This window comes from Tiliqua scincoides, chromosome 3 (genome assembly GCF_035046505.1).
Source record: "Tiliqua scincoides isolate rTilSci1 chromosome 3, rTilSci1.hap2, whole genome shotgun sequence".
Lineage (NCBI taxonomy): Eukaryota > Metazoa > Chordata > Lepidosauria > Squamata > Scincidae > Tiliqua > Tiliqua scincoides.
Window position 1 is genome coordinate 184,970,741 of NC_089823.1, and position 25,623 is coordinate 184,996,363.

A 25,623-nucleotide genomic window follows, 5' to 3' on the forward strand; every position below is an offset into this window, starting at 1 on the left:
ATTATGAACATAATTCTGTATCTTCCTGATATTTCTGCAGTTCCCACCTGAGGAGGCCACTCCCCTTGCCTGCTGCCTATGATCACATTGACACTGCAGCATAGATTTTGTATTCAACAGACAGAAAAAGAACCAGTGACATTTCTAGGCAGGTCCAAGGGTACAAGTGACCCCAAGTGGCACAGCTGGGGAGGTGCTACCACCACCCCACCCCGAGGGCCACCCACAACCATGCTTCCCCCCCGGAAGTATTCGGAGAGCCTGAGAGATGCCCTCCCACCCTTCTGAGTTGAAAAATGGCACTTAAAGGCACTCAGAAGGCCTTCTGAGGGCCAGGAAGGCCACACGCTGCCTTCTCAGCCCTCAGAAGGCCTTCAAAGGCCTCCAGAGGATCTTTAAACATCTTTGGTCAAAAACTGGGTTAGGTTTAAAAGTCCTTAGAAGAACTTAGAACAGTCATTTTCAACCACTGTGACATGGCACATTGGTGTGCAGCAAATGGTCTGCAGGTGTGCCACAGGAGTTTGGGGAGGGCCAAACTTTAAATTAGTAGGACCATTGGGGGATGTAAGGCCCCCACCAGCAGTGTGGTGTGCCTTGTCAATTGTCAAAAAACTGGTGGTGTGCCTTGACAATTTTTATTGATTTCTCAGAGTGCCATGAGATTAAAAAGACTGAAAATTGCTGCCTTAGAAGGCCTTCATAGGGTGTAGAAGGTCATGTGCAGCCTCCCCAGCCCTCAGAATGCCTTAGGAGGGAGGCAGCAGGCACGGAGGTGGCCCCCTCAGGTGGGGGCGGCAGTTCTGGCGGTGTAACCCCTGGCACCACAGTGACCAGGACTTCTACTGCAGGCAACTGTGATTCTGGACAGCATGCCTGAGATCAACTGGGAACTTTGTAATGTAACATGCAAAGAGGTGACAGTGCAAATGAAACAGTCTGTGGAACCAATGAAGATACTGAGTGTGTGTGTGTGTGTGTGTGTGTGTGTGTGTGTGTGTGATTCCCACTTCATTTTAGCAATACTGAATACCATTAGGGTGGAATGTAGCAGCAGCCCTAAGGGAAATGCTGTTGAAAAAACACCATGTCTCCGTACAGGGTGCATCTCCAAATACATTTTCTTACCATTGTTATGTAAACCTCTGTTCATATTTTTTTTCCCAAATGGGAAGTGAAATGTCAAAGTGAGAAGGTTAAGTGTCTATAGCCCTGTGTATACCTGTACTGCATTACCAGGAATGAGCACCCCCAAAAAACAAAACACTGAGTACCCCTTCCAGATACATGAGATTAGCTAGTTCCAGTGGAGTCCTTTGTTGATAGGAGGAGTGTTCATGGATGCATGTGATTCATCCCTTTAACTCAGGGGTGTAAAACATAAGGCCTGGGGACCGAATGCGGCCCGCGGAAGCTTTTTATCAGGCCCTCAGGCTCTCAGCTGCTGGACAGTGCTGAGGTATTACTGCTGAAAGGGCAGCCCACGTGAAAATTGGACTCTCCCATAACTTGAAATATAATCAAGATTTGTGTATTTTCTCTTCTGTCATTTGCAGCTAATGAGTTCCAAAGTGAGAAAAAGTATTTATTTGTGATTATGACCTGTTTAATGACATCACTTCCTGCCTAACAACATCACTTCCGGCTAGTGGTGGGATTCAAATAAATTAACAACAGGTTCTATGTCCTAATGAGCAATGAGCAACTCAGCTTCAATTGTCTGCGCAAAGGAAGTTGAAAGACTACGGCTGCACTCCTATACTGTACAGTACACACTTTCCTGGGAGTAAGTCCCATTGACTATATAATGGAACTTACTTCTGAGTAGACATGCATAGGATTGGGCTCCCAGGGTAGATGGGAGGGCTTTTTTGAGTGCAAGAAAAGCAGAACTGAGCCTCCTACCACTGTTTGTTGCATCGTATTGCTGGTCTCACTGCCAGGCAGTGGAGGTCGGGGGGGGGGGGGTCCTGCCATGAGTACCACTGGGCACCAGCTCAAGTACCACTGGTGGTATGAGTACTACTGGTTGAGAAATGCTGCTCTATTGCTTTTACCACCCAGCCCCAAAAAGAATTCCAGTGAACTTGAAAGCTTCCCCCTCCAACTTCCAACTCTGCAATCCAATGCACGTCTACTCAGAAGCCCAACAAGTTCAAGGGGAATTGTTAACTTCCAGGGTTTGAGAGAGAATGGCAGCCTTGAAGGACAGTTTCACTAATGAGCAAAAAAGTACTATGAGGGGACTGTTCTTCTAGGTTGCTTTCCAACAGGCAACAGCAGATACCCATCACTTTGGTCTACTCTAGTGGTGATTCTCCCACAAGTTTGAGGGCTGCTACTGACCAGGGAGTGCAAAGCAGAGGCCTGCAGTGGGTGGGGAGGCAGGTGAGGCAGAACCTCCCCACCACAGTCCTTCGAAAGTGTTGCAGCTGTGTAGGTGCCCAGCACCCACAACCCAGCCTAAAAATGAAAATTAACAGCACATGTAACAAGCCTTGCAGGTTTTGAGGTTCACCCTGATCACAAGTTCTTCCCAGTGCTTCTCCAGTTCTTCTTCATTAGGTGATAAGACCTAAACCCAATTTGCAAACTTGTTCAAAAATCTTCAATTTCTAGTCAGCCTGGCATTTCACTTGCATGGGGGGAGGGAGAATAACCTAAAGAAACTTTTCTGCTAGAGAAAGAGCAATGCTAACTGTACCATCCTCAGCACACTTACCTGGGAATAGCAGCCCAATCCTATGCAAGCCTACACAGGAGTAAATCACATTATATAGTTAATTGGGCTTGCTTCCCACATGTGAGTAGGATTGCAGCCTAAGGGCTATCCAACTTTCCAGAGCCAATGCAGCCACATTGCAGTCCCAAGGTAAGGGAACAAACATTCCCTTGTCACAAGGAGACCTCCAGGACTTGGTGCTGCAAAGTTATAGTTAAGAGGACTTAGGACCCAATCCTATCCAATTTTCCAGTGCAGCTGTACCAATGGCGCATGCACTGCATCCTGTGGTGGGGAGCAGGGAACATTTGTTCCCTTACCTCAGGGCTGCATTGTGACTGCACAAGTGCTAGAAGAAAGCCTCACTGAGCACAATAGGACTTACTTCTGAGTAGACATGCATGGGATTGTGTCCTAAGGCTGCAATCCTACTTCCACTTTCCTGGGAATAAGCCCCATTGGCTATAATGAGATTTACTTCTGAGTAGATATGCATAGGATTCTGCTCAAAGGCTGCAATCCTATCCACACTTTCCTGGGAGTAATACCCATTGCACACAATAGGACTTACTTCTGAGAAGACCTGCATAGGATTGTACCCTTAATGAAGTAATGTTTTGTGCCACATTCCTGCCTTTTTTTAACTTGAGGAATTTCAGCTGTGGGAGCATCGCCTCTAAGTGTCTGATAGTGTATTATACAATCATTGTGTAACAACACGTTGTATTGCAATGAAAAGATCCCAGGCACAAAACTGCATTCCCAAACCCCAAGGATGAAAACCAACCCCATGATGCAGTCCTGTGTTTGTGGAAAGTAAGGGCACAATCCCTATGCCCGTCTACTCAGAAGTAAGTCCCATTATAGTCAACAGAGCTTACTGCAGCATGAGAGCCCAAGCCTATGCATGTCTACTCATTATAGAGTCTCATTATAGCCAAAGGGGCATGTCTACGCAGGAGTAAGTCATTATAGCCAAAGGGGCTTACTCGCAGGAGAGTGTGGCTAGGAGTACAGCCTTTGAGCATAAAACTATGCATGTCTACTCAGGAGTAAGTCATTATAGCCAAAGGGGCTTACTCGCAGGAGAGTGTGGCTAGGAGTGCAGTCTTTGAGCACAACCCTATGCATGTCTACTCAGGAGTAAGTCATTATAGCCAAAGGAGCTTACTCCCAGGAAAGTGTGGATAGGATCACAGCCTCAGTGACTAGGATGAGATGCTTCCTTCTTCACCTTCTGATTGACAGTGGCTGCAATCCTAACCATACTTTCCTGAGAGTAAGCCCCATTGAACAAAATAGGAGTTACTTCTGAGTAGACCTGGTTAGGATTGTGCTCAGTGCCTACCCAGAGGTAAGTTCCATTGTGTGTTCATGGACGTGTGGCGGGGGGGGGGGGGGGGCTCGCCCTCAGGGGTGGGCGGGGCTCTTTGGGTGGGAGCTGCTCTGAAGCCCTCCTCTTTGTCCTGCCGGCGCCCCCAACCCACCGGGAGAGCTGAGCCCAAGGAGCCTCCAGGCACAGGAGCAGTCTACTCGCCAGTCGGCCGGCTCGGCCGGGGAGGGGAGGTGCAGGGCGGGCAGCTGGGCTGCTTCTCTTGCCCTCGTCAGCAGGGAGCTCACTAGGGCTGGTGAGCGGCAGCTGCGTCATGGGAGACTCCAGTTGGCCGTGTCTGGCTCGCCCCTTCAGCCCCAGCAGCCTCAGCACCCGTTGGAGCGACCCCCTTTCCCCCGGGACGGGTTGGCCCTGCACGGCTGCTGCCCCCAGGAGGGTTAGCCCTGACATTTCAAGGCGCAAGCTCCCTGGCCAGCTAACGGTTCTTAGAACCAACAGCTGGATTAGGTAGGGGTTCTATAGAATAGGTGAGAACCTGCTGAATCCCACCACTGCTTCCGGCCCTCAGCAGGCATCATGAATCCTATTCAGCCCTGTATTTGAAATGAGTTTGACACCCCTGCTTTAACTTGTTCTTGTCTGTCAAATGGAGGGGCAAAGGCATCCAATCTTTACACTGAGAACTCTGTAAAACCTTTCTTGGCTTCACCAAAGGCTACTAGAAGATATTTTGCAGCAAAGGAAAGGAGATTATGTGATACGAGAATAGTTTTAACAGTGTTTGACAATAGGCTATTATCTGCTGTTCCCCTTTGGCTTATGACATTAGTTTAGATTTCAGTGTTGGTACATTAGAAATATCAAAGACCTGTGGAACTAAAATGAAAAGAGCAACCTTCTGCAGCTCTTTGATGTGCTAGGCTCTTTCAGGTCTGATGTCAATGACTGAAATAACACATTATCCTGCATATGAGTGCTTTGATCTTGTTTGTTGACAAATGACATTCTGTTTCAGAAAGCAGAAGGCAACTTCTCTTTCTTAGTTGTAAAACAGTGATATTTTGTTGTCTTCCTCAAATCTTAGGATAGTGTCATTTTAAAATATGCCTAAAATTAAAATAACATCCATACCTCAGTTTTCATATGACATTTACATGTGGCTGAGTACTTTAATTCATAAAATTAGAGGTTAGCAAGCTTTCCAGATTAGGATCAGAAAGACACAAAAAGGAGTCAGGTTTTTCCCACAAATCTGAAATAATCTGATTCCCAGTGTGAGCCAATCTGAGGCTCAAAATAAATTTATTTTCATGGGGTGCCAGTTAGGAAAGGTGAGGAGGGTGAAAAGACAAACACTGCCTTTTTCATCTGCTTTTCCAAGAAGGTACAGGCTTGCCTCCTTATTTGAAAGGGTTACGTTATGGAACCCCACAGATAGTCAAAACTGGAATGCTTCACTGGGCTTCTATAGACCTTCCAATGACTTATGAGGCAGTGTTTCTCAAACTGTGGGTTGGGACCCACTAGGTGGGTCACAAACCAATTTGAGGTGAATCCCCACTCATTTCAATATTTTATTTTTAATATTTTAGACTTGATGCTACCAAGGTATGTAACTGCATTTCGGGAAATGTTACAGGAAAATGTTTAACAAGCTATTATGTATATTCTTTTAACAATGATATTAATTGTTACTGGGTAAGTGTGGGTAGGATAGCAGCATAGGATTGTTAAAATTTTTCCTGCTTGATGATGTCACTTCCAGTCATGTCATCACTTCCTGTGGGTCCTGATAGATTCTCATTCTAAAAAGTGGGTCCCGGTGCTAAATGTGTGAGAATCACTGTTATAAGGAATTAAAAATGTCACTTCCGGTTTCTCTGTGAAACCAGAAGTTGCATTTTTTCATCTTCAGAGCTTAGATTGTGCCTGACAAAGGCCACAGATATTGCCTCTGCTGAGTTTAGAAGCCCCTCCGGAGGTGAGTGTGAAGGGCTAGGGGCGTTAGAGGGCCCTGCAGACTAGATCTGTGGATAACTGAATCTGCGGATATAGATCTGTGGATATGCCCCCCCCCCCGTATTCCTTAAAAGGACATTAGAATAAGCTATTGCTGGCTGCTTTGATAAGGGCTTGAGGGACTGCATCCCCCCAAACTAGCGGAAGTACAAGATATAACACAATCAGTGAGGTGCTATGTGACTTGGTCCCCCATGGGGTTCTCCCTTCTTCTTTTGCTAGTTCCATCCCCATATAAGGAGCTTTGGAAGTAAGGCAAGGGGGAACATATGTAAGGGTCTGTTGTGAACTACCCCAACACATGATCCTCTAACCCAGAGGATTTCCCATGGTGGATTGTTGGATCTCCACCTCTCCTAATTTTCCAGGGGAAGCCCTTTAAATATTCCCTCTTAGATCTTTACTTAATGTAATGAAGCTATGGCGTTACAGTACATTAAATGAGGAGCAAGGATTAGTAGTTCTTTTCTGCTCAGTTTTTAATTTCATTTGAAAAGAGTTCAGGGGACTTTTTAAAATTCACCTCTCCTTGGAGGCAAACTTTAATGAGCCCCTGAAATTTGTTTTCCTAAGCTTGGCTGGAGAGAATTTCACCAGCATCATTACATAACATATGTCAGATGTGAACATGGCAGTTAATGTTTGTTTTGGGTGACATTTTTAACAGTTTTTCAGAATCCTTTTAGGTAAAGAGACTTTTGACTGTGAATAGAGTGGTCAGTTTTCATTGTATAATTGTGAACACCAGGGTTGCGGGAGGGGTTCTCAAGTATGAAACCATGAAATCAGTGTCATGAATTGCATCCAGGCTAACATTGATGCCCTTATTCCCAGCCACTCACTCATCCATACCACTTTCATATAGTTGGAAGAATCTATCAATGACCCAAACATGTGGGCAGAGACCAATTGTATAAGTCTTTGCAATGTACCGTATTTTTCGCTCCATAAGACACACCTGACCATAAGATGCACCTAGTTTTTAGAGGAGGAAAACAAGGAAAAAAAATATTCTGAACCAAATAGTGTAATAAAATATTTAATAAACTATAACAGAATAACATTTGAACCATGTAAAGTGAACAGCAGTCAACAGTGGCATTAAGAACCATTATCACTGTCATTAACAAATGGAGAGACTTAAAGGTTTGAGTGCTCTAGTTTTCTGGAAACCCCAAGAACTCATCATCGCTAGAGTCAGAATTTATGAAGCTCACAAAAGCAGGTGCATAGAAATAGGGGATCACATTATCTTTCTGCTACAATGATGTTCTGCCAAATTCCAAACCACTGGGCCTCGTGCCCGCTTAAGGCTGATCAGTCCCCCTTGTGCAACTCACCAGTGCAGCAAGCAAAAGTGAGTCCAGTTCCAGTCCACAGATGCCAAGTAAATCAGTCCCATCAATCAGAGTTACCAAATCAGAGTCCAGAGCCAATAAGCCAAATTACAGTCCCAGGTCAGGTCAGGTCAGGTCAGGTCAGGTCAGGTCAGGTCAGGTCAGGTCAGGTCAGGTCAGGTCAGGTCAGGTCTCCTCTCCTCTCCTCTCCTCTCCTCTCCTCTCCTTCAAAACCCACAAACCCTTTCTGCCTCTGGTACTCCTTATATCCCTGAGGGCCCTATTGCCTTCCAGTGGCTGCAGCTGTGCAGCACACTCTGCTGGATGCCCAGGCCTTACCCTTAAAGGGGCCACTGCTGACACCACATCTACCTCCTCACCAGATCTTCCTGGATTCCAATACAAGGGGGGGGGGGAAGCAGATCTCTATACAGACCAGTGCAAAAACAGGGGAAAGGTGTGGGGAAGGGAAGATCTCTGTATAGACATCACAGCAAGACCAGTGCAAAACCCCTTGCACACAGAACCACACAGAACCGTCAGGTGCTCACTCCCTGGGCTCCCTGGACTCACTTCCTAGGCTCCCTCCCTGGGCTCACAAGCCTGCCAGGGGCTCACTCCTAGCGATGCTTGGACGGGAGAGAAGCCTGCGATTGACTCATTTTTCCTGGAGATCGACTGGTAGCTCTCAATCGACATAATGAGCACCCCTGCTGTAGGGGCTTGCTCAGCAAGACTGCCACCCCACCCACACTTTCCTGGGAAGGCGAGCAGAGCAGAGCGGGCAGGGGGCGGGGCAGGGGGCGGAGTTGTTGTTGTTTTTTTTTGCAGTATTCACTCCATAAGACACACACACTTCCCCCCCCCACTTTTTGGGGGGGAAAAAGTGTGTCTTATGGAGCGAAAAATATGGTAATTTACTCCCTCTCCAAATACCAATTTTGAATCTTACTTGTTGGTAAAACCCAACACAAACCTTAAAAATGTGGCTGCACTTTGCTCTAAACCTGTGGTTTTCAAACTCTCTGGAAGTTTGAAACCTGCAGTAAATCTTTGCGGGGGCGGGGGGAGGTAGCAGGGGCAGGGGGAAGGCAGCGATGCGATCCGTCGCTCAGGGGGCTGCAGGGACTGGGATGCACTCACCAGTCCCTGCAGCAGCTGCCCCTGTGTGCGGGGAGCCCTGCGCGAACGCCTGCAGGGTGCCCCAGGTCAGGGAAAGGGAGAGTGGAGCGATCTGCTGTGCCTCCACAAAAGCAGAAGCGGAGCACGATCGCTCCACTCTCCCTTTCCCTGACCTGGGGCGCCCAGCAGGCGCTTGCACAGGGCTCCCCGCACACAGGGATGGCTGCTGCAGGGACTGGAGGGTGCACCCCAGCCCCTGCAGCCCCGTCAGAAGGGAAAGCGGAGCGATTGCGCTCCGCTTCTGGTTTTGCGGAGTGGGGCACGATCGCTCCGCTGTCACCTTCCCTGACCCGGGGAGCCCTGCCAAAGGTCGCGCAGGGCTCCCCGCACCCCTGGGAGGCTGCAGGAGGCTTGGGCAAGTGCACCCAAGCCCCTGCAGCTCCCATGAGCGGCGCGATCGCCTTCCCCCTGTCTCCTGGCTGCCCCCACCCCTTAAGGGGGCAGAAGCCAGGACCCACAGGCTGGGGCGTTGCAACGCCCCAGTTTGAATACCACTGCCCTAAACATTCAGCATCCAGAGATGAAAATAATTTTAATGGTCACAGTCCAGGTCAAAATCAGTGCATTTGTTTATGCTAAATTTGAGTTAAATGTTAGAGATGACATCAAAGCAGTACACTTGCTGGGTCTTCATGTTGTCTGAAGGACATTTTTTTTATACGGTCATTGGAGTATGTGTATCCTCCATGTGGGCACAGAGTATTCTTCTGCTTGCAGAGGAGACTGTTACGCTGTAACAATATGTTCACCATAAATTGTGTTATATACTTATCAAGACCCATCCAGCAGATAAAGATATGTGTGATTGGTTTTGGCAAATTTCATCACCTATCCAATATTTTCCATTTTCATGACATGACTCAGAACCTCTTGCATTAGTAGGTGGTTCTTCTATCTAGATAGCCAGGGCTGGCCTATCTATCTAGATAGCCAGGGCTGCAAACACCCTCTAGGGATTGGTAATGGTTTGCCCACTGACTTCTGCTTACTTCAGTGCGCACACCAAAATCCCCAGTTCAAAACCTGCAAGAAGTGTCCAACCTGGCTAAAAAAGACCCTCAACACCAAGAAAAAAGTCTGAGATTAAAAACTGCCAACTAATGTCAATCAGGAAGATAGCAAAAAATTCCTACCCTGCTCCAATGGCAACCAGCCAATCTCAGATTGCCTAACAGGAGTGTGTGTAGGGTTGAAAACTGAAGCACACTGAGGCAACTCCAGAGAAAATGTAAATGAAGCTCCACCCCTAGAATGCTGCTCATCAATAGGGTGTGTTCATCTCTCCTCCCTTTCCTCACATGACCTCTGGGGCCAGGCAAGGAATGCTCCCCACATGCAAGACAGCAGCAGGCCAGCAGTCTTGATCATGGGAAAATCTCCAGGCTTAACTCCTATATAGATTGTCATTAATGTGAGTCTACCAGAAGCCTGTCCCGATGGCTTTTTATCCCCTAATTCCACAACAGAAGTGCGGTTGTTCTTTAGTGCTCATAAAACAAATAAAGTGGTCCACACAAGTCCTTGGAGTAAAAAAGGCTATCAGTTGTTGATATACGATGTGCAAAGTTCAGAGGAATGGATAGGCAGCTGAGCGTTTCATGTCTCAGTGGATCAACAGCCTCTTGGTTGCAGGGGTTGTTCCACTTCTGAAATGAGTTATTGAGATTTCTCTCTGACTGGACTTTGCATTAATTACACTGTAATCCTCTAGATCAGGGCTTTTCAAACTGGGGCGTCGCGACGCCTCAGCCTGTGGGCCCTGGCCTCTGCTCCCTTAAGGGGTGGGGGCAGGCTGGAGGCAGGGAGGAAGCAGCGGTGCGATCCCCAGGATTGCACCGCTCAGGGGGCTGCAGGGGCTACGGAGCACTTACCCAAGCCTCCTGCAGCCTCCTCAGGGTGCAGGGAGCCTGGTACAAACCTTTGTTAGGGCTCCCCGCAGCAGTGAAAGTGAAAGTGGAGCGATTGCGCTCCACTTTTGCTTTAGCTGAGGTGGGGCGCGATCGCTCTGCTTTTACATTCCCTGCTGCAGGGAGCCCTAACAAAGGTTTGCACCAGGCTCCCTGCACCCTGGGGAGGCTGCAGGAGGCTTGGGTAAGTGCTCCCTAGCCCCTGCAGCCCCCTGAGCGGCGTGAACCTGGGGATCGCGCCGCTGCCTTCCACCCACCCCCACTTGCCTCCCCCCGCAAGCATTTACAGTGGCTCAAACTCTCCTGGAGAGTTTGAAAACCACTGCTCTAGACAGACTCTTGCTTCCTTGTGTTCATGATGTTTTTCTTCCTAAAAGAAATCTTTTTTTTTTCTTTGCTCTGAAAGAGAGGAAGGGTAAGAAAAAGATGATGTGACACAGAACAATTAGTCAAGTTGGATTTGTTTGTTTATGTTTTTCCTCCAGTGCTCTCCTAGATATCTTCCAGATCACAAAAGGGATTAAGCTGTGAGACTCAGGAGGCAACAGTGGTACCTGCTACTAAAGGAAGATAAGCTTAAGTTGAAAATAAATAAAATGTCAGAATAGAAGATACCATATCTATAGGGAATTGACAGTGTGGCAGGGAGAGAGAGGGTGGAAGGGAATAATCTCCACATTTGTAATGTGATTGGAACTATGAGGAGACAAACGTTAAAGAACTGTGATTAACCCTCTCCTTCAAGGCTTGGATTGCTGACCAGCGGTGTGGTCTCTAAGGGATGAGGCAACATTGTGAGAAGCTAGCACAATTTATGACTCTGCCCATCTTTGTTGTTAAAGGTTGCCAATTTTCATCCAACATTCGTCTTCACATTTGTGGGCAAAGGCTAAGTTCATGCATAGATGTTGCCCAATAAATGCCTGCAGTTCAAGTGATGATTCCTTGAAGATCCACTGAAGATGATTCCCTGAAGATGATTCCTTGAAGAGGAGAACATCCACTGCAGATTAGTCACAAAGGAAGCTTTCCTACTTCCTCCCATTGCTGCAACACATTACTTTTCAGCTGAGCCTGCTAACATGTTCAGCTGAGAGATAAACCCAATCTATACATTAGAGGGAGAGGGTAAGCGGAGGTGACAGAGTTTGGAACTGTTCCACTTCAAGCTACAGTTGTGGGATCATAGCTTAAAATGCTTCTCCATGCAAAACAACCCATGTATAGTTGGCCCTTGTGATTAGTGGGTTTAACACCCATGTATTTGACTGAACATGGGTGCCAACCCTGCATCTGAAAGTCCTCAGGAAGCGTTGGAAAGGCACTTCCAGTTTTCAGCAAAAAACAGCTTTTCTCTGATTTTCTGATTTATAACCTTTTTGCATGAAGGAAGATTCAAATATATAACTCCCCACCTGGAGTCTTAAATAGAACAGACCAGAAATCTATCACCTCAGTCTTTGTCAGTTATCACTCTTTGCTTTGTCTGTTGCAACTAAATTAGGACAACATCAAATGTTGCTGCTGTTCTGAATAAGTTCAGTTTGTTGTTTGTATAAAGTTAGCTGGAAAGAAGGAACAGAATCCATCCTCCAGTTTCCCTGTGCAAGGCTCATGGAATAAAACATTCAATTTCAAGTGGATTTTGTTCAAGATGTTTTCTTTATGCTTGAGAAATGTTAAGATACAACATTTTGGTTACTTACCGCTTTTTTCTATTGAGATAATTGTACCTGTGACCTTCATAGTATGTTTCAAGAATCTAAGCAGCTCATACAGTTGGACAGGTTTTTCTTTTGTTTCCCCCCCCCCCAATCCCATTGTAGTAAAAGAAAGCAAAGCCTTAAGTGGATTGCAATATGCTGGGTTTTCTTTGCGACTATTGTAAGTATATCTATAAGTATATCACAAAGAGAGTCTGGTCCAACAAGAAGCTGATGGAACATACCAAGATCCAGGTCTACAGAGCTTGCGTCCTGAGTACACTGCTGTACTGCAGCGAGTCATGGACTCTCCGCTCACAACAGGAGAGGAAACTGAACGCTTTCCACATGCGCTGCCTCCGACGCATTCTCGGCATCACCTGGCAGGACAAAGTTCCAAACAACACAGTCCTGAAACGTGCTGGAATCCCTAGCATGTATGCACTGCTGAAAGAGAGACACCTGCATTGGCTTGGTCATGTTGTGAGAATGGATGATGGCCAGATCCCAAAGGATCTCCTCTATGGAGAACTCATGCAAGGAAAGCGCCCTACAGGTAGACCACAGCTGTGATACAAGGACATCTGCAAGAGGGATCTGACAGGAGCGGACCTCAACAAGTGGGAAACCCTGGCCTCTGAGCGGCCCGCTTGGAGGCAGGCTGTGCAGTATGGCCTCTCCCAGTTTGAAGAGACACTTGCCCAACAGACTGAGGCAAAGAGGCAAAGAAGGAAGGCCTGTAGCCAGGGAGACACACCAGGGACAGACTACATTTGCTCCCAGTGTGGAAGGGATTGTCACTCCCGAATTGGCCTTTTCAGCCACACTAGACGCTGTTCCAGAACCACCATTCAGAGCGCGATACCATAGTCTTCAGAGACTGAAGGATGCCAATTGATTGGCTCCTGTACAAATGCCCATAGGATTGTAGCCATAGACAACTAGTATAAAATAGAAATTGGGGTCCTCTGCACCAACCACAGCCTCTAGACATTTAAACAGCTCTGTAGTTCAGTGAAATAGTTCCAATATTCAAGGCATTCAGGAATTCAGGATAGTTTAGACATTCTTACCTCTCATGCACTCAGTATATACGGTTTTGCTAAAAAGATTGGCTGCAAAATGACTTCTGAAACTGAAATCTCAGCATGTTCCTCTTAGAAGTAAGGTGCACCTTACTTCTGCTCTTTTACAGTCTAGATACAAGTCCTTCCACATAAAACAACCTTTTTTTCCTTAGACTCCTCTCCCTGTATCAATAACACTGAATTTAATGAGACTTGAGCCAGTGATTAACCAATTTATTGAGCAGAGGCTGTAAATCTAGGGTTGAAAAATCAATTTAATACTTTAAATTTGCCTTGGGGCTGTTAAGGTGGATTCTAAGGCTGGATATTGAAATCTGAATATTCAGCAGTTGGCTTTGTCTTTCAGAATGAATTGAAATACAAATTTAGGAGTTGATATCTGTTTATCAGACATTCAGCCATGAGTCTGAAAGATCAGAGAATGTGCATATTCAATGCCAATGCACTTAGTAATGGGAATTGGGCAATTCTCTCTGTAGGTTCTCTGATATTATTCAGCTCATGGCTTAAAGGCAGAAATACCTGTTTCATATAACTCAATAAGAATTTTCCTTTATTTGATTGTATTCTTTGTCTTGCGGCAAATCTCTGTATTGAAAAATAACTTTTTCGTACCCCAGGCTCATTTATGTTAAAATAACTTTGCACGTTTTCTTTTAAAAGGACATAAGAACAGAAATGACGCATAAACTCTTTTACTCCCACACTGCAGCTCCCACACTGCAGCTTTACGCCTTGACCTAGTGCTTCTTTTCCTGCATCTCCAAAAGAGTTTACCAGCAAAATGAATGGCAGGAAGATTAAAGTACAGGCCAGATCCAGGCATACTGTTCAGTTAGGAGGGTGCTGTCTCATACATAAGTAATGGTAAAGTGTGGAGCAGGCTGGTCTGGTCCATCCATTTGGCCAACTGAAACAGTTGCCTCAGCAGATTGGTGGCGGGGGGGGCCAATCTCTGTCTACTCACCTGCACTGTACCTTCTTTTCCTTCTTTAATTGGAAGAGGAAGTGGGGATAGAGAGGAAGAGGAGTGTGGAGGAGAGGAATGGAGAATGCTGAGCGAGAACATTCAAGGGTGGAAGGGGCAGAGCCTGGCACATCACTGGGTAAGGGGGCAGCATTTGGCATGCCACCTTAGTAGTCAGTAGGTCTTGGGTCAGCTGTGGGAGCAGGATCTGAAGTGCAGTTCTGTCCAGTCTCTAAACTAAATCTTAAGGTAAGCCCTGCTCTCCCCTCCACCTTGAATCACAGAAGATCCATGGGTACCTCCTTCTCTGCACTACCTAGAAAAATAACTTTGGGAGAAGGAAGTGCAAGATTTTGTTTTTAAATGCACTAGACAGAGATATGTCTCTGATGTTGCACTTAATACAAAAAGTGCACTGCACTTAATACAAAAGTGTTTTGAACCCTGCCCAGAACGTTTACAAATAAAAATGGGAACTGGCATTGTCAGGTCCATCTGAAGCCTGAAACAGTGGCTTTCTAAAAAGTGCACGACACCCCTCTTACCGCCGCCTCTGCCTCCTTCCTCTTCCAGTGTCCAGCTGCCTTGTCAAAGCACGTAGGTGCTGAGAGATGCTAGGAAAAGTTTCCTTTTCTGTATCCAACATTTTCCTGCCTAGTCCGGTTTAAAAAAATGATCATATGATGAAGCAGGAGGGAGATGGAAGGGGACGTGGTGATGAAGGGCTGCGTGATGTGGAAACAACAACTTATTTCTAATTTGGAAGAATTTCTCATTTTGCCCTATGTAAAGTATATGATTTCCATATTGTTCATTTTTAGTAAGACTAATCCTGATTTCACCTACTATTTTTCTTAATATCATCAGAGACACTAGAATGAGCATTTCAAGAATCAGAGTAAAGATCCCAAAGAATTTGGCTTGGCTCAGAGTTTCATTCTCCATTGGTTGGCTGGCCTTTAAGAAATATTCAATGTTAATTAGAATGTAAATTTATTAGGCACATTAAAAGTGCATTCTCTCTTGCATCCAGTCATGAAATGTAGTGGCGCTGCCATGCAAATCAAGAGAACCGTGATCCATTTGCAGCAGAAAAGTCAGCATGTAAATCAGGAGTATGAATATTAATACTGACATTTATTAGTCCTATATTGTAAATTATAGATATGTGATGCTCATGGTGCTCCTCAATTATATAATGTTTTAAAAGTTTGTCTGTTCTGATTTTTAAAAGGGGCTAATAATCAGGAAGGGGAGAGCACTGGCACGAGCTTTTCAGTCTAGATCTGTGTCCTGTATAACCTGTATCATGCGGAGATCACTGGCATAAATGTAGGTGGTTAGGGTCCATCCAGGCAACACTTGAAGATCCCGCTCCCGATTTCCTTTTTGTGTGGGGCACTGATGCACTTTCTCAGATGCCTCTATGGTGACATGGGGTGGAGGAGAAAGGGAGAACAACAACACAGCTTGCTCAGGATGGCTGTTGGTTTTTTTTGCTAGATTGTTATGTTTACCTATTTTGGCATAAATCTAGATGTTTATGCATGTATATTTTTAGATTTTAATCCTGGCAAGCTGCTTTAATGGAACTCAAAATGTGCAAAATTTATAAGTAGCAAGCCAATATCGGAAGAGAACTTCAAATTCAGTGAACCTGGCGAAGTGAACTGGAAAGTGAAATTGTGTAAATTTTTCTTTGTAGACTTGGAATGGCAACTGAGGTCAGTTAAAAAAAAAAGTTAAGTATTCTCATCACTTGAAATGTCACTAACTAATCAACACAGATTTGAGGCCTGGTGCACAGAACAAAATTTTTGAATCCATTTTTTTTTTTTTGGTTCTCATTTATTTATGTACCTTATGCTGAAAGGGCAACATTTGAAAGAATAACTAGAGTTGGATGGGATTGGATTCATCTTAGGTTTTCATGAAAAGATTTAATTAAATTGAGGCAAATGGGACTATGAAATTGCCTTGTACATCGCTGAGCTAAAAAATAACTGCAGTGTGCTCTAGAGTAAATTGGGCTTTAGTTTTATTCACATTACCCAAGTAATAAAAATCCTTAATTCCCCCCCCATTGTTTGTTGACTTTTAGAACTTTTTAACCCCCGTCCCAGAGGCTTTTAGAATGCCTCAGCATCTAAAAGTCATCAAGACATCTGCCTGCAGTAGCCCTATCTTTTTTGAACCCAGCATCTTTATAGAAAAGGGCATCACAGGGCATCACACAGGGCATCACAAGTGCAATGTTCATTTACTGCCTTCATGGCTGACATCTCCCCAGAGACAAACAATTCTGGATTATCAACCTGCTGAAATTGGCATGTGCCCACCAGTTAGGCAGCAAAGGGGTGAGATAGTAGGCCCCACGCGACTCTCACTCTCACTCTCCCAGTTAGCTAACCTGATGACATCAGCAAACCTAGAGTTTTTAAGGACATGTAAAGAGCTGCCCTTGGTAGTTGGCCTCTAGTTCATTTTCTGATGTTCTGTGGCTGGACATGAGTGAAAGGCTCACTCACCCTCATCGGAATATAGGACTCAGACTCTTTTCTACTTTGCTCTCAGAGAGCTAATAATATTTTGTAAATACTGCATTGACTTTACCGAATCCTGTTTTGGGATGGCCTTACTGTCTTTTGACTTACTCTTTTAAGACTTTATTTGCATTTCTTCTCTTTTTCTTTCATTTTGACTTATTTAATCTACCTTTTAATACTCTCCTTTTATTGCTCTTTATTTTCTACTTGGTTCCTGTTCCTCACCCTGCAAGTTGCCATGGCTGAGTGGTCTGGAAAAGCGTGGCAATTTGCAGGGTGAGGAACAGTGAGGGTTCTCACTCTTGTAGACCTTCCATGTGAGCTTCCCTTACCCACTTAAACATCCAAAGGACCAACTGGACTGGTCCCTTATTGTATACTTTTTATTTTGTCACCCCATACACCTTGAATCACCCTGCCTTTGCCAAATAAATTACTTATGCACACTTCTCAGTGGATTGCAGTTTGTGAATTCATTTTGTAGAGTTGACTACAGTTGGTGTTAAGGCAGGTATTCTGTTTTATTGACAAAACACCAATTCCACCAAGACTTAGAAGCATGCTGTAAACCTGAACACAGTTCACCAATGAAATCTACAGCGCAGTATCCATTATTACAGAATGTCATTTCACAAATCCATGGAGCTCATACAGGAAAGATTCCAGTAAATTGGTCCCCATGTGTTTACACCAAATTACTATGCATTGCTGTGCCTCTCTTGGTTGTAATTAAACAGCAACATAGTCCTTGTTAAAACTGAATGCCTTCAACATGTGCACTCTACGAGGTTCTTCTATGATGAAATGACAACACAGTTAAACATCAAACCTTGCAAATGATTAGAATTCCGCTATTCAGATGGTGTCACATATTTCCACTCAACAGTGATTGTTCTCAGTAAATCATAGTTGCTCAGGTAGGAGCAATCTTTTTCAGTCATTTCCCAGCCATCCAGTCATAATTACTGGTTAAAAGAGTTTCTTAAAGTAAAACAAGTTATTTCTTCAGTAATGAATATCTTTTCAGCTGTGTGGTTTATTCTCATCCAGCTTGCTGTTGTATTGTCTTTAATTAGATTGTGTCTGCAAGAGGAAAACAGTTTTTTTTTTACATGTGATACACAACTGTTATTAAGAATATTATAGGCTGGGTCCCCAAGTTGTACACATGTGAGCTACACATATCAGAAGTATGGATGGTTGCTTTGGTGCTTTTGGTGCTTTTGGTGCTTTCATGCAGTGGAGGAGCCTGCTTCGCCAAGCCGGAGGGTCGAGTGGCTCAGAGTGTGCGGGGTGTGCAGCTTGTGGTGTGGCTGCTAGGGAGGCTACTCCTAGCTTCCCCGCGGTTGGGGGAGGACTGCTCCAGTCCAGAAGCGATCCTGCTTCACCCCAGCAGTTTGGCGCACATGGGATGCGCAGCTTGAGGCGCGGCTCTTCTGCCACGATGGAGGCTGCTTCGGGCTTCCCCACATTCAGGGCGCCTGCAAGCGGGTCTGCTACACCTCAGCCAGTCAGCCAGGACGTGAAAGGGCGCCAAAAGTTTAAATGGTGGCTGCACTGCCTGGGAAGGCAGGCAGCCAAGAAGGAGAGCCAGGCAAAGAGGAGCCTGCTGAACTGGCCAGGCAGGGAGCTGCCTGGCTGCTAAGGCTGGAGAGTGAGGGGGGGGGGGCAGAAGGGTAAAAGGAAAAAGGAAGGGAGCCCCCCCCCCCCGTGTTCTCCAGCTGACTCAAACTGTGTCCTACTTGGCCGAAAGGCTAGGCCAGACTGGGGAAGTCCAGGCAGCCCCTTCCCCTCAGAAAGTTTGAACTCTGGCCTGCCTATCCTGAGGAGCTACCCAATTGGAGGACTAACCCGGACATTGAGATCCCACTGAGAAGGGGGATTCACAGTAAGTACAAATCTCCCCATTTTGCAGTGGCTGACTTACCCTGCCCCGCTCCTGGGGCAAAGGTCCACAATGCTGCTCCCTGCAAGATGCCATCCCCCTGTGCACAAAGCCCCCTACCTTTTAAGTGTGATGGAGCCTTGCATGACTTTCGGACCAACTGGGGAAGTATTCTGAGGCTTCCCCGCAGTCTTAAGCCTTGGTGTGGCTTCCCGCACAGTCATAGCGTTGCATGTGCTCAGCACCTGGGGCATTTACCCATTGCTAGGTCCACTGCTGATGTTTTGAACATAATGCTTGGCTGGCAGGGCCTGACTGTTTTGACCTACGTACATTCTGAATTTCAGACAGATTTATGTCCTGCTTTTCAACATTAACTGAAATCACAACTTTTACAAAAAAAAAAAATCACAATATCAATATAACTGAAAAGATGGTCCCAAAGGGGTTCTCACACAAAAGAGACAGGCAGCTCAATCCTACCTAAATCCCTTTGTGGTGATGCAGTTGTGTTGATGCATGCTACAAAGCATCCCATGGGGGTTTTGGGCTGCTGGAGGTATCTTTGGGGTAAGGGGACATTTGTCCCTTTGTCCTAAGGTAAGCACCAGCAGCCACAATGGGTCTCCAGCCTGTGCCAGCGATATCACTGGTGCGAGTTAGAGTTGATTCGTGCAGGCAGGTCAGGCTCAGGAAGGGGTTTGCGGTCAGTGTACACCACCACTGTTGAACCTAACCCTCCTGGGCCTGATTCACAAACCCTACCCCATCTCCTCCCCATTCTGCCCTCCCCCTGCCTCAGTCAATACCCTCCCTGCCCATTCCACACCTTGTGCAGTTTATCCGCTCCAGCGGACCTCTGTCTCTCCCAGTGTGCACAGGAAGGCTCCGGCCTTTCCACTAGCATGCTGGCTCCCTGTACAGCTGCAAAGCATTTTCCTGAGTATTTGCAGCAGTCAGAGCTAGAAACACACATTCTGCCAGCACTTCCTTTTGTCAGGATGGTGTTGAAAGGAAAACAGACACCGGGAAGTGATGCTATGCTGGGACGAGTAGGGAAACTTGCTCTCCCCCTGCTAATTATAAAAGGGCCATCACTTTAAAGGGGGCCTCTTTTCCTTGCTAGCAGACAATGTCCCTTGTGATATTACACAGATCTGCATAATTGTCCCTTTCAATCTGCCCCACATGAGATGTGCTCTTGTGCACAGCTGAAAACCTATTCCTGTGCGCAGTAGCGAGGCAGTACATGTTGCTGTTTTCAGGCTGTGAGGTTTTTCTTTGGAATTACAGGAACGAAATAGCAGAAACCCCTACAATGTCAAGGCCACCCTTCTTTGGAATACAGTGTTTTCTCCACACTTGAAATGATTTACACTTGGGAGACCTCAAACAACAAACAGCGTCTTCAGCATCTGACGTGATTGTGACATCACTGCCTGAAATTCAGCAGATGGGGATGCACAACAGGGCTTTCTTTTCTTTTCTTTTTCTCTGCAGCTTCTAGATTTTGGAATGTCCTTCACAAGGAAGCCCATATGGCCATGGATCTAGATTCTGGTTATCTGGATTCTGTTTGCTGGGGTGCTAGCTTTGTAGCAACCATCACAGTTCTTCCACTCACCTCTACCAGTGATATTTATTGGCCCTGTGTGATGCAGTTTGTAGCTAAGATGGGTCTAATTGCTAGTGCAATGACTGAACACCTGCCTGCGTGGTGTCAGGAGCGGGGTCACACACCGGCACATTTCTCTTCATGCTGCTCTCGATTTAAAAGCTACAACCAGTTGCACTTTGACTTTTCCTTCTGCTTCCTGATATGTTCAAACTATGGCTTTAGCCTTAGTGCCGGGGTATGAGAGCAAACTTGCTAACTGCCTTGCAAACATAGTTGAAAGCTGGCTCAGGGAACCTGCAAAAGCAGATAGGAAGTTGACTGCCAGATATTTGTCATGGTGAAATCTGTCATGCTTCAGGACACCAAATAGAACATTTTTGCCCAATTGATCATTTTACGTAGGGGAAAACTCCCATTCAGAATCTAATAAGTGATCACCTTTCATTTCCCTCTTTAAAACTCATCTAGTCTTTGGTGCCTAAAGGAGAATTCTGTATAATTAATGCTAGGCAGGTGGCATGACATCATTATCTGTGCTGATTAGCAATGCATATGTAACTACACTGTGCTACTAGCATCCTGCTTGTTTAAAATTACCCAGCCTTTTTACTGTTTTATTTCACTTCAGTTGTTTGCCTGTTCAATGAATTTTCAGCTGTTTGTAGTAACTCTGGACAATGGTGGTCAACAGGAACCATATCTCGGAGCATTCTAGCTTTTGCCTTCCTATACTGACAGTTATGTAATAGAGTCTTAGGGGGTGTATGAAAATATCTAAGGTTACAGTACCCATTCAGCCCAACACTTCCATTAAAGGCTAAGTGCCCAATCCTAACCAACTTTTCAGCACCAGTGCAGCTGCAATGCAACCCCGATGTTAGGGAACAAATGTTCCCATACCTTGAACATGGCCTCCTCAACACAGGAAGCACTGCATACCCCATTGGCACAGCAGCACCAGCACTGGAAAATTGGATAGGATTGGGCCCTAAGTCTAGTTGTACAGTCTATGGATATCTGTTTTGTAGTCAGGCTATTTTGTAGTCTGGTCATGTAGCCAGATGTTGTGAATCACTCTGATGTGGTATTGCCAAGTGTGCTCAAGTGTGTGAATTCTAGCATTGATGGGAAGTCACAGGGTGAGGATCTGGAGGAAGGATTTCCTCCATCTGGGGTGTGCTTGAGGTACAGCAGAGGCAGGAAGAGTGCGAGAGCCACAGATTAACTGCCTTTGGATCAGGAAATAGTGGCACAGTTCTGAGTTACTCAAAGGGGCACATGACAAAAGGAACTGTGTTTGACATTTATGAGATGATGCATAGCCTGCTATGGTGTAAAATTTAATGTATTATATTTAGAGGCGTGATTTTTTTATTTTTATTTTTTTGCAGATTTTGTTTTTTGACAAAAAGAAGTGTAGAAATGAAGTGTAGAAATTTTGACAATGAGAAGTGTAGAAAGTGGTGTTATGTGTTTTTATTTCAAGGGCACATTTTTATAAAATATAATAGCTTTAAAAGTGAACTAGGTAGGTGATTGGTTGATTGATTTATTGAAATATATATGCATACATACCCTGCTTTTCTCCCTAATGGGCATTTTTAAAGCATCCACTATACCACTATATAGGTGGTATAGTGTCAGCAGATGCAGCCATATCACCTAGGCACCCCCCAGTCCAGCCCAACCAGCTTACAGTGGCCAATATACATAGAGGTATTAGAAAACGGTTTTATTTGTTTTGCAGATTTGGGGTGGTTTTTTTTTTTTTTTTTACAAAAAGAACAGCAGAAAACTGTATTATGTATTTTTATTTTGCTATCATTGAAAAATCACATCTCTAATTATATTATATGAATATAATAAAATGACTAGTATCTGATTATATGCTATAGCATTAAATTATTATGGTCCTAAGCACCTTTTCTCAGAAGTAGATCACAGTGCGTTCAATGGGGCATACCTCCTGGCAAACATGGTTAGGGTTGAGCTTCTTAACCTCTCTTATTTTTCCAGGATACATCAGGTTTTGATAAGCTGTGTTGAGGGTATGTTTCTATAATATTGAGCTTATTTGGGTTGTCAAATCTGTTACGTGCAAAGTCTGTTGTTCCCAGTGCCAGCTTTGCGTTGATGACATAGATGTTTTCTGCTACTTGAGTAACTTTGACTGTTGAAATAGATATACTTATTATCTGAAAGCATTCTGAAAACAACAATTATTATGGGTTTGAAATGTGACTCTGTCAAAAAAGATGACTTTTTTTGTCAAGGCATCTGAGGGAAAGACAAGAAGCAATGAGTGTTGTGGCAAAGAAAATTAGGCTTATAAATAAATGCTGAATAACTGATTATTTGGGCAGCTGAACAAATTGCTCCGGCAGATTGTGAAAGGGGTTAATAAAACTAGATGTGTGAAGTCCCTCTCATTTCTGGGGATTGGTCCTGATGCATGTTAAGCTCCAGAGACCTTATTTTTTGACTTCTTTTTTGCCAGAATCTTGAGAGCTATCAGTACAAGTCAATTGAGGAGGCAGTGTTACAAAGTGGTGACTTGTACAATGATTAACATTTTTCTTTGTTTTTGCACCCCAGGAAACCCCTCAGAACTGCACTATGCTCAGCAATTCCTCCATGCTTCAAACAAGGGCTAGGATTTTATTTGAGTTTCCCGGGGAGGCCACAAGAACAAAAAAAATTCAAGCCACTGAGATGTGGGTTGGAGATGAGAAGGTTCAGAATTGACTTTAGATCACAGTCGGAGCTACTGGTAGCCCAAGAGTGGCCTTTTGTTAACCCTGGGTCTGGGTAATCTTCAGGCTCCAATGAACCCAATTGACTCCTTATCTGTGGCTGGAGGGAGTATCTCTTGTGAGTGGAAGATTCCTCTCTTCACAGAAACCTGGGGAGAAGGAGGAACAGAGGCTTCTCTCCCTCAGCAGAACTGAGCACTTTTGCAAGCTGCTTGTCTCTGCATCAACCCTGCATGATTTGTGTGTGAAGACACCTGTGGCTCTCCTGATCGTGTAGCCTCAGCCAGCACTGTGTTAGCAAATCAGCAGGAAGGCTGGTTCCAGGATTGTAAGTAGTACTTCATAGAAGGCTAAACTTAAGAATTAAGGGCCCAATCCTATCCAATCTTCCAGTGCAGTTGCAGTTGCTCCATTGGGGTGTGCACTGCATCCTGTGGTGGAGGGGCAGTCATTGGGGTCTTCTCAAGGTAGGGAACATTTGTTCCCTTACCATGGGGCTGCATTGTGGCTACACCGGAGCTGGAAAGCTGAATAGGATTGGGCCCTAAGGCACTGCGCAAGAATGTTTCCCATTCCCAAAATGGGGAAAGCCCAAGATTTTGCACCATCTCTCTCTCTCTCTCTCTCTCTCTCTCTCTCTCTCTCTCTCTCTCTCTCTCTCTGTGGAGGGAATGAACCATGAATCACAAATGACTAGACCTTGACGAGAGGGTGTTGGATACAGTTTAATACCCGTTGCACATCTGTGTGTAAGTTTCAAGTATGTGTGGAGATATTTGTGAATGCATGATGATTCCTTCCAACTCTCATTCTGTGTTCAAGAAGTAAACATTAATCTCAAGAGACTCTGAAATAAGTGTTTGAATTTTGACTATGCAATGACACAACTGTCTAACTTCAAATATTCAACTTCAGGGATTTCATGATAAATTAATCTCAGTGGTTTCACTACTTTGTCATCCACATGGAGAACTAGAGATCGTCAGTCACCAACAGCACAATCCTACGCAGGTCTACTCAGAAGTAACTTCTACTGTATTCAGTGAGGCTCACTTCCAGGAAAGTGTATAGAATTGCACCCCAAGTCTCTTGTACTCCTATTGCCTATGTGGAAACGTAATTTACCGCACAGCCCCTCTTAAGGTCTGGTATTCATGTGCACTAGTAGTCTAGGCAGGGAGAAAGGATGTTGTGCTTGGAGACCAGAGTATAAATCAGTTATTGGCTCAGTGAAGAGAATTGTCAACAGAATCTGCAAAATCTAAGCCAATGCCTGCCTTGACAAGAAGTTCACCTTTCATCGGTGTGGCTGCTCTTTATTCAAAATTTCCCTGACTATGACAATGACGGGCAGCTGCAACTCACAGATGGAAAAGATCTATGATGCTACTAGGTCCCTCTTACAGGAAGACAGTCTCTGGCTAGAGGACACAGCAGACATTATGCAGGTCCTTTACTTAATCTTATACAAATAGTTCTATCCCTATCGACACAACCTTGCAAGGAGATGACAGACTCAGTGATTTGTCACTTTCCACTTTTCCCTAGCCCTAGAGAAGAAATCTGCTCTAACAAGATGGAATGAAATAATGATAATAACAATAATGAAAACATGATAAATTGGGTGAAACCCTCAATGTTAATGGGATGGCCAGGAACATGGAGTGTGGCTCTGCCAGCCATCTATAGGCTCAGGACATAAAATGTTTTCTTGGCAGGATGTGTCTTAATCCTCAGAACTCATCAGAGCAATTCAGGGCCACTATATTATCCTCCTGAAAAGCCAATTATGCAGACCTTTCTAGGGTTTCAAATTAGAGGGTAAACTTAAACTCTGGTTTGTCTTAATAGCAGATACCACAAGTGTATATAAACTGCAAGACAATTTTGTGATTCAGAGGAAGGCAGGACCATTAGGAAAACTGGGTCTAATGTTTGTTGCATAATCTACTGTTTAGATCACCAAATGTGCAAAGTACTGTATATGAAACATAGGCTACAATCCTATACACACACTTACCTAGAAGCAAGTTCCATTGAACTTAATGGATTGCATAGGATTTTGCTGTTAGTGTATCATCAAGTCAGTGTATCTTCCAACAAGGAAACCCAAGCGCAGAGTGAGAGATTTATTTTTCAATCACCTTTCCTTTTGTAGTTGGATTTGGCAAGTGACACACCGATCTAATTTAGTTTCTAAGGAAAGCAGCTGCCACATTTGATTATGGATGGTGAAACAACAAAAGCTGGCAGTGTTCACAGTTCAAAGTACCAGAGTTTAATCTGAACCAAGGCCCAGACCCACAATTTGTTTTCAACACTGAGATTTAGCCTTGGTAAATTTAATATGATGCATAAAAGAAAACACGTATATACACAGTGATTTTTCTTCATCAGTGGGTAACCACAGTCAGTTCTCATACAACTTGGGATTCAGAAACAGGGATTCTCAATTGCTGTGTGGTGTCCAGAGAGGCTTGACCCAGGGAATTCTACACAAAAATCCCCTGAGATTTCACTGAGGACTTGATTGTGTTGATAGGTGAACCTCTGCAGGCTCAAT

General features: G+C 44.9%; 1 protein-coding gene across 3 annotated transcripts in view; it reads left to right on the top strand.

The window, feature by feature from the left end:
* Window positions 1–25,623, top strand: part of LOC136643644 (VPS10 domain-containing receptor SorCS1) — a 483,280-nt gene that overhangs the window by 182,770 nt on the left and 274,887 nt on the right. The gene's annotated exons all lie outside the window — the stretch shown is intronic.